Raw genomic sequence first — 17,367 nt, forward strand, 5'->3', positions numbered from 1 at the left:
GTTTTCACATTTGGGAGTTAGGGTTAGCGACTGTCTTTTGGTTTGTTTATTTCTATCAGGCTAGCTAGCACTTTCTGTGGGAAATGGCTTATTTTGTTTATTATGTTGGCCTTGGTTCGCCCTGAGTTGTAGTGTCATGTTTTGTTTGACACTTTCTTTCGTTTAAAATAAATATCATTCTGTTGGAACATCTCGATCCTGGATTTTGGTTTGGGGATCGGAGATGGAACATGCTAATTTATCTTTGTATGTTGCACCCTGACCCCCTGGACAGGGGCATAATAGACCAGTACAGTTATAGTACTTTGTACTTTGCCACATTTATCTTCTTCTTAGCAAGTGTCATGCATTCTGCTTCTCCAGCGTTTTTAAGAGCTGTTGATGATGTCAAATGCAGCTTACGGCCACACCGCTCTCTAAGCGCCCGATCTCGTCCGATCTCGGCAGCCAAATAGAGCCGGGCCTGGTTAGTACTTGGTAGGAAGACCGCCCGGGAATACCAGGTGCTGTAAGCTTTTTTGCTTGGGTTTACGGGCAGCACAAGCTGGTGTTACTGCCTATTTATTCATAGAAATTGTTCTATATTTTCATCAAATTTTGTTCTTTCATTGCTGTTTTGCTACTTTATTGGTTTTTCAACCATCGTGCTTCATTACTAGTAGACCATGTTACGGTCCTGGCCATATGTGTTGTTTTTATTTTCTCGTTCTTATAGGTGCCCTGCCTGATTGGCCGGATTGAGGGGCAGTACAGGAAGCTGATTGGTCCATCCTACACTTCCTGGAGTTTTAAAAGTACGGTTCCCAACAGCTAGCGAGGCTCTTTCTGGCAGCAGCACCTGTTTGCTGTTCTTGGTTTCCAAACCTTATTTAGCATTTTTGAATTGTTAGGTTTTGTGCCGTGGTTTTGTTTATAAATTGTATATTTTGTAATTCGTATTAAATCTGTAGGGGTGAACAGCCATTTTCTTTTGATTGTTTTCTCTTGTTTTCACATTAGGGAGTTAGGGTTAGCGACTGTCTTTTGGTTTTTTTATTTCTATCAGGCTAGCTAGCACTTTCTGTGGGAAATGGCTTATTTTGTTTATTATGTTGGCCTTGGTTCGCCCTGAGTTGTAGTGTCATGTTTTGTTTGACACTTTCTTTCGTTTAAAATAAATATCATTCTGTTGGAACATCTCGATCCTGGATTTTGGTTTGGGGATCGGAGAGGGAACATGCTAATTTATCTTTGTATGTTGCACCCTGACCCCCTGGACAGGGGCGTAACAGACCAGTACAGTTATAGTACTTTGTACTTTGCCACATTTGTCTTCTTCTTAGTAAGTGTCATGCATTCTGCTTCTCCAGTGTTTTTAAGAGCTGTTGATGATGTCAAATGCAGCTTACGGCCACACCGCTCTCTAAGCGCCCAATCTCGTCCGATCTCGGCAGCCAAATAGAGCCGGGCCTGGTTAGTACTTGGTAGGAAGACCGCCTGGGAATACCAGGTGTTGTAAGCTTTTTTGCTTGGGTTTACGGGCAGCACAAGCTGGTGTTACTGCCTATTTATTCATAGAAATTGTTCTATATTTTCATCAAATTTTGTTCTTTCATTGCTGTTTTGCTACTTTATTGGTTTTTCAACCATCGTGCTTCATTACTAGTAGACCATGTTAGGGTCCTGGCCATATGTGTTGTTTTTGATTTGTTGTTCTTATACGTGCCCTGCCTGATTGGCCGGATTGGGGGGCAGTACAAGAAGCTGATTGGTCCATCCTACACTTCCTGGAGTTTTAAAAGTACGGTTCCCAACAGCTAGCGAGGCTCTTTCTGGCAGCAGCACCTGTTTGCTGTTCTTGGTTTCCAAACCTTATTTAGCATTTTTGAATTGTTAGGTTTTGTGCCGTGGTTTTGTTTATAAATTGTATATTTTGTAATTCGTATTAAATCTGTAGGGGTGAACAGCCTTTTTCTTTTGATTGTTTTCTCTTGTTTTCACATTAGGGAGTTAGGGTTAGCGACTGTCTTTTGGATTGTTTATTTCTATCAGGCTAGCTAGCACTTTCTGTGGGAAATGGCTTATTTTGTTTATTATGTTGGCCTTGGTTTGCCCTGAGTTGTAGTGTCATGTTTTGTTTGACACTTTCTTTCGTTTAAAATAAATATCATTCTGTTGGAACATCTCGATACTGGAGTTTGGTTTGGGGATCGGAGAGGGAACATGCTAATTTATCTTTGTATGTTGCACCCTGACCCCCTGGACAGGGGCGTAACAGACCAGTACAGTTATAGTACTTTGTACTTTGCCACATTTATCTTCTTCTTAGCAAGTGTCATGCATTCTGCTTCTCCAGCGTTTTTAAGAGCTGTTGATGATGTCAAATGCAGCTTACGGCCACACCGCTCTTTAAGCGCCCGATCTCGTCCGATGTCGGCAGCCAAATAGAGCCGGGCCTGGTTAGTACTTGGTAGGAAGACCGCCTGGGAATACCAGGTGCTGTAAGCTTTTTTGCTTGGGTTTACGGGCAGCACAAGCTGGTGTTACTGCCTATTTATTCATAGAAATTGTTCTATATTTTCATCAAATTTTGTTCTTTCATTGCTGTTTTGCTACTTTATTGGTTTTTCAACCATCGTGCTTCATTACTAGTAGACCATGTTACGGTCCTGGCCATATGTGTTGTTTTTATTTTCTCGTTCTTATAGGTGCCCTGCCTGATTGGCCGGATTGAGGGGCAGTACAGGAAGCTGATTGGTCCATCCTACACTTCCTGGAGTTTTAAAAGTACGGTTTCCAACAGCTAGCGAGGCTCTTTCTGGCAGCAGCACCTGTTTGCTGTTCTTGGTTTCCAAACCTTATTTAGCATTTTTGAATTGTTAGGTTTTGTGCCGTGGTTTTGTTTATAAATTGTATATTTTGTAATTCGTATTAAATCTGTAGGGGTGAACAGCCATTTTCTTTTGATTGTTTTCTCTTGTTTTCACATTAGGGAGTTAGGGTTAGCGACTGTCTTTTGGTTTGTTTATTTCTATCAGGCTAGCTAGCACTTTCTGTGGGAAATGGCTTATTTTGTTTATTATGTTGGCCTTGGTTCGCCCTGAGTTGTAGTGTCATGTTTTGTTTGACACTTTCTTTCGTTTAAAATAAATATCATTCTGTTGGAACATCTCGATCCTGGATTTTGGTTTGGGGATCGGAGAGGGAACATGCTAATTTATCTTTGTATGTTGCACCCTGACCCCCTGGACAGGGGCGTAACAGACCAGTACAGTTATAGTACTTTGTACTTTGCCACATTTGTCTTCTTCTTAGCAAGTGTCATGCATTCTGCTTCTCCAGTGTTTTTAAGAGCTGTTGATGATGTCAAATGCAGCTTACGGCCACACCGCTCTCTAAGCGCCCAATCTCGTCCGATCTCGGCAGCCAAATAGAGCCGGGCCTGGTTAGTACTTGGTAGGAAGACTGCCTGGGAATACCAGGTGTTGTAAGCTTTTTTGCTTGGGTTTACGGGCAGCACAAGCTGGTGTTACTGCCTATTTATTCATAGAAATTGTTCTATATTTTCATCAAATTTTGTTCTTTCATTGCTGTTTTGCTACTTTATTGGTTTTTCAACCATCGTGCTTCATTACTAGTAGACCATGTTACGGTCCTGGCCATATGTGTTGTTTTTATTTTCTTGTTCTTATAGGTGCCCTGCCTGATTGGCCGGATTGGGGGGCAGTACAGGAAGCTGATTGGTCCATCCTACACTTCCTGGAGTTTTAAAAGTACGGTTCCCAACAGCTAGCGAGGCTCTTTCTGGCAGCAGCACCTGTTTGCTGTTCTTGGTTTCCAAACTTTATTTAGCATTTTTGAATTGTTAGGTTTTATGCCGTGGTTTTGTTTATAAATTGTATATTTTGTAAATAGTATTAAATCTGTAGGGGTGAACAGCCATTTTCTTTGGATTGTTTTCACATTTGGGAGTTAGGGTTAGCGACTGTCTTTTGGTTTGTTTATTTCTATCAGGCTAGCTAGCACTTTCTGTGGGAAATGGCTTATTTTGTTTATTATGTTGGCCTTGGTTCGCCCTGAGTTGTAGTGTCATGTTTTGTTTGACACTTTCTTTCGTTTAAAATAAATATCATTCTGTTGGAACATCTCGATCCTGGATTTTGGTTTGGGGATCGGAGATGGAACATGCTAATTTATCTTTGTATGTTGCACCCTGACCCCCTGGACAGGGGCATAATAGACCAGTACAGTTATAGTACTTTGTACTTTGCCACATTTATCTTCTTCTTAGCAAGTGTCATGCATTCTGCTTCTCCAGCGTTTTTAAGAGCTGTTGATGATGTCAAATGCAGCTTACGGCCACACCGCTCTCTAAGCGCCCGATCTCGTCCGATCTCGGCAGCCAAATAGAGCCGGGCCTGGTTAGTACTTGGTAGGAAGACCGCCCGGGAATACCAGGTGCTGTAAGCTTTTTTGCTTGGGTTTACGGGCAGCACAAGCTGGTGTTACTGCCTATTTATTCATAGAAATTGTTCTATATTTTCATCAAATTTTGTTCTTTCATTGCTGTTTTGCTACTTTATTGGTTTTTCAACCATCGTGCTTCATTACTAGTAGACCATGTTACGGTCCTGGCCATATGTGTTGTTTTTATTTTCTCGTTCTTATAGGTGCCCTGCCTGATTGGCCGGATTGAGGGGCAGTACAGGAAGCTGATTGGTCCATCCTACACTTCCTGGAGTTTTAAAAGTACGGTTCCCAACAGCTAGCGAGGCTCTTTCTGGCAGCAGCACCTGTTTGCTGTTCTTGGTTTCCAAACCTTATTTAGCATTTTTGAATTCTTAGGTTTTGTGCCGTGGTTTTGTTTATAAATTGTATATTTTGTAATTCGTATTAAATCTGTAGGGGTGAACAGCCATTTTCTTTTGATTGTTTTCTCTTGTTTTCACATTAGGGAGTTAGGGTTAGCGACTGTCTTTTGGTTTGTTTATTTCTATCAGGCTAGCTAGCACTTTTTGTGGGAAATGGCTTATTTTGTTTATTATGTTGGCCTTGGTTCGCCCTGAGTTGTAGTGTCATGTTTTGTTTGACACTTTCTTTCGTTTAAAATAAATATCATTCTGTTGGAACATCTCGATCCTGGATTTTGGTTTGGGGATCGGAGAGGGAACATGCTAATTTATCTTTGTATGTTGCACCCTGACCCCCTGGACAGGGGCGTAACAGACCAGTACAGTTATAGTACTTTGTACTTTGCCACATTTATCTTCGTCTTAGCAAGTTTCATGCATTCTGCTTCTCCAACGTTTTTAAGAGCTGTTGATGATGTCAAATGCAGCTTACGGCCACACCGCTCTCTAAGCGCCCGATCTCGTCCGATCTCGGCAGCCAAATAGAGCCGGGCCTGGTTAGTACTTGGTAGGAAGACCGCCTGGGAATACCAGGTGCTGTAAGCTTTTTTGCTTGGGTTTACGGGCAGCACAAGCTGGTGTTACTGCCTATTTATTCATAGAAATTGTTCTATATTTTCATCAAATTTTGTTCTTTCATTACTGTTTTGCTACTTTATTGGTTTGTCAACCATCGTGCTTCATTACTAGTAGACCATGTTACGGTCCTGGCCATATGTGTTGTTTTTGATATGTTGTTCTTATAGGTGCCCTGCCTGATTGGCCGGATTGAGGGGCAGTACAGGAAGCTGATTGGTCCATCCTACACTTCCTGGAGTTTTAAAAGTACGGTTCCCAACAGCTAGCGAGGCTCTTTCTGGCAGCAGCACCTGTTTGCTGTTCTTGGTTTCCAAACCTTATTTAGCATTTTTGAATTGTTAGGTTTTGTGCCGTGGTTTTGTTTATAAATTGTATATTTTGTAAATAGTATTAAATCTGTAGGGGTGAACAGCCATTTTCTTTGGACTGTTTTCACATTAGGGAGTTAGGGTTAGCGACTGTCTTTTGGTTTGTTTATTTCTATCAGGCTAGCTAGCACTTTCTGTGGGAAATGGCTTATTTTGTTTATTATGTTGGCCTTGGTTCGCCCTGAGTTATAGTGTCATGTTTTGTTTGACACTTTCTTTCGTTTAAAATAAATATCATTCTGTTGGAACATCTCGATCCTGGATTTTGGTTTGGGGATCGGAGAGGGAACATGCTAATTTATCTTTGTATGTTGCACCCTGACCCCCTGGACAGGGGCGTAACAGACCAGTACAGTTATAGTACTTTGTACTTTGCCACATTTGTCTTCTTCTTAGCAAGTGTCATGCATTCTGCTTCTCCAGTGTTTTTAAGAGCTGTTGATGATGTCAAATGCAGCTTACGGCCACACCGCTCTCTAAGCGCCCAATCTCGTCCGATCTCGGCAGCCAAATAGAGCCGGGCCTGGTTAGTACTTGGTAGGAAGACTGCCTGGGAATACCAGGTGTTGTAAGCTTTTTTGCTTGGGTTTACGGGCAGCACAAGCTGGTGTTACTGCCTATTTATTCATAGAAATTGTTCTATATTTTCATCAAAATTTGTTCTTTCATTGCTGTTTTGCTACTTTATTGGTTTTTCAACCATCGTGCTTCATTACTAGTAGACCATGTTACGGTCCTGGCCATATGTGTTGTTTTTATTTTCTTGTTCTTATAGGTGCCCTGCCTGATTGGCCGGATTGGGGGGCAGTACAGGAAGCTGATTGGTCCATCCTACACTTCCTGGAGTTTTAAAAGTACGGTTCCCAACAGCTAGCGAGGCTCTTTCTGGCAGCAGCACCTGTTTGCTGTTCTTGGTTTCCAAACTTTATTTAGCATTTTTGAATTGTTAGGTTTTATGCCGTGGTTTTGTTTATAAATTGTATATTTTGTAAATAGTATTAAATCTGTAGGGGTGAACAGCCATTTTCTTTGGATTGTTTTCACATTTGGGAGTTAGGGTTAGCGACTGTCTTTTGGTTTGTTTATTTCTATCAGGCTAGCTAGCACTTTCTGTGGGAAATGGCTTATTTTGTTTATTATGTTGGCCTTGGTTCGCCCTGAGTTGTAGTGTCATGTTTTGTTTGACACTTTCTTTCGTTTAAAATAAATATCATTCTGTTGGAACATCTCGATCCTGGATTTTGGTTTGGGGATCGGAGATGGAACATGCTAATTTATCTTTGTATGTTGCACCCTGACCCCCTGGACAGGGGCATAATAGACCAGTACAGTTATAGTACTTTGTACTTTGCCACATTTATCTTCTTCTTAGCAAGTGTCATGCATTCTGCTTCTCCAGCGTTTTTAAGAGCTGTTGATGATGTCAAATGCAGCTTACGGCCACACCGCTCTCTAAGCGCCCGATCTCGTCCGATCTCGGCAGCCAAATAGAGCCGGACCTGGTTAGTACTTGGTAGGAAGACCGCCCGGGAATACCAGGTGCTGTAAGCTTTTTTGCTTGGGTTTACGGGCAGCACAAGCTGGTGTTACTGCCTATTTATTCATAGAAATTGTTCTATATTTTCATCAAATTTTGTTCTTTCATTGCTGTTTTGCTACTTTATTGGTTTTTCAACCATCGTGCTTCATTACTAGTAGACCATGTTACGGTCCTGGCCATATGTGTTGTTTTTATTTTCTCGTTCTTATAGGTGCCCTGCCTGATTGGCCGGATTGAGGGGCAGTAAAGGAAGCTGATTGGTCCATCCTACACTTCCTGGAGTTTTAAAAGTACGGTTCCCAACAGCTAGCGAGGCTCTTTCTGGCAGCAGCACCTGTTTGCTGTTCTTGGTTTCCAAACCTTATTTAGCATTTTTGAATTCTTAGGTTTTGTGCCGTGGTTTTGTTTATAAATTGTATATTTTGTAATTCGTATTAAATCTGTAGGGGTGAACAGCCATTTTCTTTTGATTGTTTTCTCTTGTTTTCACATTAGGGAGTTAGGGTTAGCGACTGTCTTTTGGTTTTTTTATTTCTATCAGGCTAGCTAGCACTTTCTGTGGGAAATGGCTTATTTTGTTTATTATGTTGGCCTTGGTTCGCCCTGAGTTGTAGTGTCATGTTTTGTTTGACACTTTCTTTCGTTTAAAATAAATATCATTCTGTTGGAACATCTCGATCCTGGATTTTGGTTTGGGGATCGGAGAGGGAACATGCTAATTTATCTTTGTATGTTGCACCCTGACCCCCTGGACAGGGGCGTAACAGACCAGTACAGTTATAGTACTTTGTACTTTGCCACATTTGTCTTCTTCTTAGTAAGTGTCATGCATTCTGCTTCTCCAGTGTTTTTAAGAGCTGTTGATGATGTCAAATGCAGCTTACGGCCACACCGCTCTCTAAGCGCCCAATCTCGTCCGATCTCGGCAGCCAAATAGAGCCGGGCCTGGTTAGTACTTGGTAGGAAGACCGCCTGGGAATACCAGGTGTTGTAAGCTTTTTTGCTTGGGTTTACGGGCAGCACAAGCTGGTGTTACTGCCTATTTATTCATAGAAATTGTTCTATATTTTCATCAAATTTTGTTCTTTCATTGCTGTTTTGCTACTTTATTGGTTTTTCAACCATCGTGCTTCATTACTAGTAGACCATGTTAGGGTCCTGGCCATATGTGTTGTTTTTGATTTGTTGTTCTTATACGTGCCCTGCCTGATTGGCCGGATTGGGGGGCAGTACAGGAAGCTGATTGGTCCATCCTACACTTCCTGGAGTTTTAAAAGTACGGTTCCCAACAGCTAGCGAGGCTCTTTCTGGCAGCAGCACCTGTTTGCTGTTCTTGGTTTCCAAACCTTATTTAGCATTTTTGAATTGTTAGGTTTTGTGCCGTGGTTTTGTTTATAAATTGTATATTTTGTAATTCGTATTAAATCTGTAGGGGTGAACAGCCATTTTCTTTTGATTGTTTTCTCTTGTTTTCACATTAGGGAGTTAGGGTTAGCGACTGTCTTTTGGTTTGTTTATTTCTATCAGGCTAGCTAGCACTTTCTGTGGGAAATGGCTTATTTTGTTTATTATGTTGGCCTTGGTTCGCCCTGAGTTGTAGTGTCATGTTTTGTTTGACACTTTCTTTCGTTTAAAATAAATATCATTCTGTTGGAACATCTCGATCCTGGATTTTGGTTTGGGGATCGGAGAGGGAACATGCTAATTTATCTTTGTATGTTGCACCCTGACCCCCTGGACAGGGGCGTAACAGACCAGTACAGTTATAGTACTTTGTACTTTGCCACATTTATCTTCGTCTTAGCAAGTTTCATGCATTCTGCTTCTCCAACGTTTTTAAGAGCTGTTGATGATGTCAAATGCAGCTTACGGCCACACCGCTCTCTAAGCGCCCGATCTCGTCCGATCTCGGCAGCCAAATAGAGCCGGGCCTGGTTAGTACTTGGTAGGAAGACCGCCTGGGAATACCAGGTGCTGTAAGCTTTTTTGCTTGGGTTTACGGGCAGCACAAGCTGGTGTTACTGCCTATTTATTCATAGAAATTGTTCTATATTTTCATCAAATTTTGTTCTTTCATTACTGTTTTGCTACTTTATTGGTTTGTCAACCATCGTGCTTCATTACTAGTAGACCATGTTACGGTCCTGGCCATATGTGTTGTTTTTGATATGTTGTTCTTATAGGTGCCCTGCCTGATTGGCCGGATTGAGGGGCAGTACAGGAAGCTGATTGGTCCATCCTACACTTCCTGGAGTTTTAAAAGTACGGTTCCCAACAGCTAGCGAGGCTCTTTCTGGCAGCAGCACCTGTTTGCTGTTCTTGGTTTCCAAACTTTATTTAGCATTTTTGAATTGTTAGGTTTTATGCCGTGGTTTTGTTTATAAATTGTATATTTTGTAAATAGTATTAAATCTGTAGGGGTGAACAGCCATTTTCTTTGGATTGTTTTCACATTTGGGAGTTAGGGTTAGCGACTGTCTTTTGGTTTGTTTATTTCTATCAGGCTAGCTAGCACTTTCTGTGGGAAATGGCTTATTTTGTTTATTATGTTGGCCTTGGTTCGCCCTGAGTTGTAGTGTCATGTTTTGTTTGACACTTTCTTTCGTTTAAAATAAATATCATTCTGTTGGAACATCTCGATCCTGGATTTTGGTTTGGGGATCGGAGATGGAACATGCTAATTTATCTTTGTATGTTGCACCCTGACCCCCTGGACAGGGGCGTAACAGACCAGTACAGTTATAGTACTTTATACTTTGCCACATTTATCTTCTTCTTAGCAAGTGTCATGCATTCTGCTTCTCCAGCGTTTTTAAGAGCTGTTGATGATGTCAAATGCAGCTTGCGGCCACACCGCTCTCTAAGCGCCCGATCTCGTCCGATCTCGGCAGCCAAATAGAGCCGGGCCTGGTTAGTACTTGCTAGGAAGACCGCCTGGGAATACCAGGTGTTGTAAGCTTTTTTGCTTGGGTTTACGGGCAGCACAAGCTGGTGTTACTGCCTATTTATTCATAGAAATTGTTCTATATTTTCATCAAATTTTGTTCTTTCATTGCTGTTTTGCTACTTTATTGGTTTTTCAACCATCTTGCTTCATTACTAGTAGACCATGTTACGGTCCTGGCCATATGTGTTGTTTTTATTTTCTCGTTCTTATAGGTGCCCTGCCTGATTGGCCGGATTGAGGGGCAGTACAGGAAGCTGATTGGTCCATCCTACACTTCCTGGAGTTTTAAAAGTACGGTTCCCAACAGCTAGCGAGGCTCTTTCTGGCAGCAGCACCTGTTTGCTGTTCTTGGTTTCCAAACCTTATTTAGCATTTTTGAATTGTTAGGTTTTGTGCCGTGGTTTTGTTTATAAATTGTATATTTTGTAATTCGTATTAAATCTGTAGGGGTGAACAGCCATTTTCTTTTGATTGTTTTCTCTTGTTTTCACATTAGGGAGTTAGGGTTAGCGACTGTCTTTTGGTTTGTTTATTTCTATCAGGCTAGCTAGCACTTTCTGTGGGAAATGGCTTATTTTGTTTATTATGTTGGCCTTGGTTCGCCCTGAGTTGTAGTGTCATGTTTTGTTTGACACTTTCTTTCGTTTAAAATAAATATCATTCTGTTGGAACATCTCGATCCTGGATTTTGGTTTGGGGATCGGAGAGGGAACATGCTAATTTATCTTTGTATGTTGCACCCTGACCCCCTGGACAGGGGCGTAACAGACCAGTACAGTTATAGTACTTTGTACTTTGCCACATTTATCTTCTTCTTAGCAAGTGTCATGCATTCTGCTTCTCCAGCGTTTTTAAGAGCTGTTGATGATGTCAAATGCAGCTTACGGCCACACCGCTCTCTAAGCGCCCGATCTCGTCCGATCTCGGCAGCCAAATAGAGCCGGGCCTGGTTAGTACTTGGTAGGAAGACCGCCTGGGAATACCAGGTGCTGTAAGCTTTTTTGCTTGGGTTTACGGGCAGCACAAGCTGGTGTTACTGCCTATTTATTCATAGAAATTGTTCTATATTTTCATCAAATTTTGTTCTTTCATTGCTGTTTTGCTACTTTATTGGTTTTTCAACCATCGTGCTTCATTACTAATAGACCATGTTACGGTCCTGGCCATATGTGTTGTTTTTATTTTCTCGTTCTTATAGGTGCCCTGCCTGATTGGCCGGATTGAGGGGCAGTACAGGAAGCTGATTGGTCCATCCTACACTTCCTGGAGTTTTAAAAGTACGGTTCCCAACAGCTAGCGAGGCTCTTTCTGGCAGTAACACCTGTTTGCTGTTCTTGGTTTCCAAACCTTATTTAGCATTTTTGAATTGTTAGGTTTTGTGCCGTGGTTTTGTTTATAAATTGTATATTTTGTAATTCGTATTAAATCTGTAGGGGTGAACAGCCATTTTCTTTTGATTGTTTTCTCTTGTTTTCACATTAGGGAGTTAGGGTTAGCGACTGTCTTTTGGTTTGTTTATTTCTATCAGGCTAGCTAGCACTTTCTGTGGGAAATGGCTTATTTTGTTTATTATGTTGGCCTTGGTTCGCCCTGAGTTGTAGTGTCATGTTTTGTTTGACACTTTCTTTCGTTTAAAATAAATATCATTCTGTTGGAACATCTCGATCCTGGATTTTGGTTTGGGGATCGGAGAGGGAACATGCTAATTTATCTTTGTATGTTGCACCCTGACCCCCTGGACAGGGGCGTAACAGACCAGTACAGTTATAGTACTTTGTACTTTGCCACATTTATCTTCTTCTTAGCAAGTGTCATGCATTCTGCTTCTCCAGCGTTTTTAAGAGCTGTTGATGATGTCAAATGCAGCTTACGGCCACACCGCTCTCTAAGCGCCCGATCTCGTCTATCTCGGCAGCCAAATAGAGCCGGGCCTGGTTAGTACTTGGTAGGAAGACCGCCTGGGAATACCAGGTGCTGTAAGCTTTTTTGCTTGGGTTTACGGGCAGCACAAGCTGGTGTTACTGCCTATTTATTCATAGAAATTGTTCTATATTTTCATCAAATTTTGTTCTTTCATTGCTGTTTTGCTACTTTATTGGTTTGTCAACCATCGTGCTTCATTACTAGTAGACCATGTTACGGTCCTGGCCATATGTGTTGTTTTTATTTTGTTGTTCTTATAGGTGCCCTGCCTGATTGGCCGGATTGGGGGGCAGTACAGGAAGCTGATTGGTCCATCCTACACTTCCTGGAGTTTTAAAAGTACGGTTCCCAACAGCTAGCGAGGCTCTTTCTGGCAGCAGCACCTGTTTGCTGTTCTTGGTTTCCAAACTTTATTTAGCATTTTTGAATTGTTAGGTTTTATGCCGTGGTTTTGTTTATAAATTGTATATTTTGTAAATAGTATTAAATCTGTAGGGGTGAACAGCCATTTTCTTTGGATTGTTTTCACATTTGGGAGTTAGGGTTAGCGACTGTCTTTTGGTTTGTTTATTTCTATCAGGCTAGCTAGCACTTTCTGTGGGAAATGGCTTATTTTGTTTATTATGTTGGCCTTGGTTCGCCCTGAGTTGTAGTGTCATGTTTTGTTTGACACTTTCTTTCGTTTAAAATAAATATCATTCTGTTGGAACATCTCGATCCTGGATTTTGGTTTGGGGATCGGAGATGGAACATGCTAATTTATCTTTGTATGTTGCACCCTGACCCCCTGGACAGGGGCATAATAGACCAGTACAGTTATAGTACTTTGTACTTTGCCACATTTATCTTCTTCTTAGCAAGTGTCATGCATTCTGCTTCTCCAGCGTTTTTAAGAGCTGTTGATGATGTCAAATGCAGCTTACGGCCACACCGCTCTCTAAGCGCCCGATCTCGTCCGATCTCGGCAGCCAAATAGAGCCGGGCCTGGTTAGTACTTGGTAGGAAGACCGCCCGGGAATACCAGGTGCTGTAAGCTTTTTTGCTTGGGTTTACGGGCAGCACAAGCTGGTGTTACTGCCTATTTATTCATAGAAATTGTTCTATATTTTCATCAAATTTTGTTCTTTCATTGCTGTTTTGCTACTTTATTGGTTTTTCAACCATCGTGCTTCATTACTAGTAGACCATGTTACGGTCCTGGCCATATGTGTTGTTTTTATTTTCTCGTTCTTATAGGTGCCCTGCCTGATTGGCCGGATTGAGGGGCAGTACAGGAAGCTGATTGGTCCATCCTACACTTCCTGGAGTTTTAAAAGTACGGTTCCCAACAGCTAGCGAGGCTCTTTCTGGCAGCAGCACCTGTTTGCTGTTCTTGGTTTCCAAACCTTATTTAGCATTTTTGAATTCTTAGGTTTTGTGCCGTGGTTTTGTTTATAAATTGTATATTTTGTAATTCGTATTAAATCTGTAGGGGTGAACAGCCATTTTCTTTTGATTGTTTTCTCTTGTTTTCACATTAGGGAGTTAGGGTTAGCGACTGTCTTTTGGTTTGTTTATTTCTATCAGGCTAGCTAGCACTTTCTGTGGGAAATGGCTTATTTTGTTTATTATGTTGGCCTTGGTTCGCCCTGAGTTGTAGTGTCATGTTTTGTTTGACACTTTCTTTCGTTTAAAATAAATATCATTCTGTTGGAACATCTCGATCCTGGATTTTGGTTTGGGGATCGGAGAGGGAACATGCTAATTTATCTTTGTATGTTGCACCCTGACCCCCTGGACAGGGGCGTAACAGACCAGTACAGTTATAGTACTTTGTACTTTGCCACATTTATCTTCTTCTTAGCAAGTGTCATGCAATCTGCTTCTCCAGCGTTTTTAAGAGCTGTTGATGATGTCAAATGCAGCTTACGGCCACACCGCTCTCTAAGCGCCCGATCTCGTCCGATCTCGGCAGCCAAATAGAGCCGGGCCTGGTTAGTACTTGGTAGGAAGACCGCCTGGGAATACCAGGTGCTGTAAGCTTTTTTGCTTGGGTTTACGGGCAGCACAAGCTGGTGTTACTGCCTATTTATTCATAGAAATTGTTCTATATTTTCATCAAATTTTGTTCTTTCATTGCTGTTTTGCTACTTTATTGGTTTTTCAACCATCGTGCTTCATTACTAGTAGACCATGTTACGGTCCTGGCCATATGTGTTGTTTTTATTTTGTTGTTCTTATAGGTGCCCTGCCTGATTGGCCGGATTGGGGGGCAGTACAGGAAGCTGATTGGTCCATCCTACACTTCCTGGAGTTTTAAAAGTACGGTTCCCAACAGCTAGCGAGGCTCTTTCTGGCAGCAGCACCTGTTTGCTGTTCTTGGTTTCCAAACTTTATTTAGCATTTTTGAATTGTTAGGTTTTATGCCGTGGTTTTGTTTATAAATTGTATATTTTGTAAATAGTATTAAATCTGTAGGGGTGAACAGACATTTTCTTTGGACTGTTTTCACATTAGGGAGTTAGGGTTAGCGACTGTCTTTTGGTTTGTTTATTTCTATCAGGCTAGCTAGCACTTTCTGTGGGAAATGGCTTATTTTGTCTATTATGTTGGCCTTGGTTCGCCCTGAGTTGTAGTGTCATGTTTTGTTTGACACTTTCTTTCGTTTAAAATAAATATCATTCTGTTGGAACATCTCGATCCTGGATTTTGGTTTGGGGATTGGAGAGGGAACATGCTAATTTATCTTTGTATGTTGCACCCTGACCCCCTGGACAGGGGCGTAACAGACCAGTACAGTTATAGTACTTTGTACTTTGCCACATTTATCTTCGTCTTAGCAAGTTTCATGCATTCTGCTTCTCCAACGTTTTTAAGAGCTGTTGATGATGTGAAATGCAGCTTACGGCCACACCGCTCTCTAAGCGCCCGATCTCGTCCGATCTCGGCAGCCAAATAGAGCCGGGCCTGGTTAGTACTTGGTAGGAAGACCGCGTGGGAATACCAGGTGCTGTAAGCTTTTTTGCTTGGGTTTACGGGCAGCACAAGCTGGTGTTACTGCCTATTTATTCATAGAAATTGTTCTATATTTTCATCAAATTTTGTTCTTTCATTACTGTTTTGCTACTTTATTGGTTTGTCAACCATCGTGCTTCATTACTAGTAGACCATGTTACGGTCCTGGCCATATGTGTTGTTTTTATTTTCTCGTTCTTATAGGTGCCCTGCCTGATTGGCCGGATTGAGGGGCAGTACAGGAAGCTGATTGGTCCATCCTACACTTCCTGGAGTTTTAAAAGTACGGTTCCCAACAGCTAGCGAGGCTCTTTCTGGCAGCAGCACCTGTTTGCTGTTCTTGGTTTCCAAACCTTATTTAGCATTTTTGAATTGTTAGGTTTTGTGCCGTGGTTTTGTTTATAAATTGTATATTTTGTAAATAGTATTAAATCTGTAGGGGTGAACAGCCATTTTCTTTTGATTGTTTTCTCTTGTTTTCACATTAGGGAGTTAGGGTTAGCGACTGTCTTTTGGTTTGTTTATTTCTATCAGGCTAGCTAGCACTTTCTGTGGGAAATGGCTTATTTTGTTTATTATGTTGGCCTTGGTTCGCCCTGAGTTGTAGTGTCATGTTTTGTTTGACACTTTCTTTCGTTTAAAATAAATATCATTCTGTTGGAACATCTCGATCCTGGATTTTGGTTTGGGGATCGGAGAGGGAACATGCTAATTTATCTTTGTATGTTGCACCCTGACCCCCTGGACAGGGGCGTAACAGACCAGTACAGTTATAGTACTTTGTACTTTGCCACATTTATCTTCTTCTTAGCAAGTTTCATGCATTCTGCTTCTCCAACGTTTTTAAGAGCTGTTGATGATGTCAAATGCAGCTTACGGCCACACCGCTCTCTAAGCGCCCGATCTCGTCCGATCTCGGCAGCCAAATAGAGCCGGGCCTGGTTAGTACTTGGTAGGAAGACCGCGTGGGAATACCAGGTGCTGTAAGCTTTTTTGCTTGGGTTTACGGGCAGCACAAGCTGGTGTTACTGCCTATTTATTCATAGAAATTGTTCTATATTTTCATCAAATTTTGTTCTTTCATTACTGTTTTGCTACTTTATTGGTTTGTCAACCATCGTGCTTCATTACTAGTAGACCATGTTACGGTCCTGGCCATATGTGTTGTTTTTATTTTCTTGTTCTTATAGGTGCCCTGCCTGATTGGCCGGATTGGGGGGCAGTACAGGAAGCTGATTGGTCCATCCTACACTTCCTGGAGTTTTAAAAGTACGGTTCCCAACAGCTAGCGAGGCTCTTTCTGGCAGCAGCACCTGTTTGCTGTTCTTGGTTTCCAAACTTTATTTAGCATTTTTGAATTGTTAGGTTTTATGCCGTGGTTTTGTTTATAAATTGTATATTTTGTAAATAGTATTAAATCTGTAGGGGTGAACAGCCATTTTCTTTTGATTGTTTTCTCTTGTTTTCACATTAGGGAGTTGGGGTTAGCGACTGTGTTTTGGTTTGTTTATTTCTATCAGGCTAGCTAGCACTTTCTGTGGGAAATGGCTTATTTTGTTTATTATGTTGGCCTTGGTTCGCCCTGAGTTGTAGTGTCATGTTTTGTTTGACACTTTCTTTCGTTTAAAATAAATATCATTCTGTTGGAACATCTCGATCCTGGATTTTGGTTTGGGGATCGGAGAGGGAACATGCTAATTTATCTTTGTATGTTGCACCCTGACCCCCTGGACAGGGGCGTAACAGACCAGTACAGTTATAGTACTTTGTACTTTGCCACATTTATCTTCTTCTTAGCAAGTGTCATGCATTCTGCTTCTTCAGCGTTTTTAAGAGCTGTTGATGATGTCAAATGCAGCTTACGGCCACACCGCTCTCTAAGCGCCCGATCTCGTCCGATCTCGGCAGCCAAATAGAGCCGGGCCTGGTTAGTACTTGGTAGGAAGACCGCGTGGGAATACCAGGTGCTGTAAGCTTTTTTGCTTGGGTTTACGGGCAGCACAAGCTGGTGTTACTGCCTATTTATTCATAGAAATTGTTCTATATTTTCATCAAATTTTGTTCTTTCATTACTGTTTTGCTACTTTATTGGTTTGTCAACCATCGTGCTTCATTACTAGTAGACCA

At 41.6% G+C, this 17,367-nt stretch overlaps 18 pseudogenes; all 18 read left to right on the forward strand.

Annotated features, from left to right (window-relative positions):
* Positions 1-396: 396 nt before the first annotated feature.
* LOC137113128 (5S ribosomal RNA) lies at positions 397-515 on the forward strand (annotated as a pseudogene).
* Positions 516-1,382: 867 nt separating this feature from the next.
* LOC137112588 (5S ribosomal RNA) lies at positions 1,383-1,501 on the forward strand (annotated as a pseudogene).
* Positions 1,502-2,368: 867 nt separating this feature from the next.
* Positions 2,369-2,487, forward strand: LOC137112488 (5S ribosomal RNA; annotated as a pseudogene).
* An 867-nt stretch (positions 2,488-3,354) lies between these two features.
* Positions 3,355-3,473, forward strand: LOC137112646 (5S ribosomal RNA; annotated as a pseudogene).
* Positions 3,474-4,330: 857 nt separating this feature from the next.
* LOC137113129 (5S ribosomal RNA) lies at positions 4,331-4,449 on the forward strand (annotated as a pseudogene).
* An 867-nt stretch (positions 4,450-5,316) lies between these two features.
* On the forward strand, positions 5,317-5,435 carry LOC137112879 (5S ribosomal RNA; annotated as a pseudogene).
* Positions 5,436-6,292: 857 nt separating this feature from the next.
* On the forward strand, positions 6,293-6,411 carry LOC137112647 (5S ribosomal RNA; annotated as a pseudogene).
* An 857-nt stretch (positions 6,412-7,268) lies between these two features.
* LOC137112434 (5S ribosomal RNA) lies at positions 7,269-7,387 on the forward strand (annotated as a pseudogene).
* An 867-nt stretch (positions 7,388-8,254) lies between these two features.
* LOC137112589 (5S ribosomal RNA) lies at positions 8,255-8,373 on the forward strand (annotated as a pseudogene).
* Positions 8,374-9,240: 867 nt separating this feature from the next.
* Positions 9,241-9,359, forward strand: LOC137112880 (5S ribosomal RNA; annotated as a pseudogene).
* Positions 9,360-10,216: 857 nt separating this feature from the next.
* Positions 10,217-10,335, forward strand: LOC137112579 (5S ribosomal RNA; annotated as a pseudogene).
* Positions 10,336-11,202: 867 nt separating this feature from the next.
* LOC137112881 (5S ribosomal RNA) lies at positions 11,203-11,321 on the forward strand (annotated as a pseudogene).
* An 867-nt stretch (positions 11,322-12,188) lies between these two features.
* On the forward strand, positions 12,189-12,306 carry LOC137112673 (5S ribosomal RNA; annotated as a pseudogene).
* Positions 12,307-13,163: 857 nt separating this feature from the next.
* On the forward strand, positions 13,164-13,282 carry LOC137113130 (5S ribosomal RNA; annotated as a pseudogene).
* An 867-nt stretch (positions 13,283-14,149) lies between these two features.
* LOC137112882 (5S ribosomal RNA) lies at positions 14,150-14,268 on the forward strand (annotated as a pseudogene).
* Positions 14,269-15,125: 857 nt separating this feature from the next.
* On the forward strand, positions 15,126-15,244 carry LOC137113085 (5S ribosomal RNA; annotated as a pseudogene).
* An 867-nt stretch (positions 15,245-16,111) lies between these two features.
* On the forward strand, positions 16,112-16,230 carry LOC137113086 (5S ribosomal RNA; annotated as a pseudogene).
* An 867-nt stretch (positions 16,231-17,097) lies between these two features.
* On the forward strand, positions 17,098-17,216 carry LOC137113088 (5S ribosomal RNA; annotated as a pseudogene).
* Positions 17,217-17,367: the final 151 nt, after the last annotated feature.

This window comes from Channa argus, unplaced genomic scaffold (assembly GCF_033026475.1).
Source record: "Channa argus isolate prfri unplaced genomic scaffold, Channa argus male v1.0 Contig014, whole genome shotgun sequence".
Taxonomy (NCBI): Eukaryota; Metazoa; Chordata; class Actinopteri; order Anabantiformes; family Channidae; genus Channa; species Channa argus.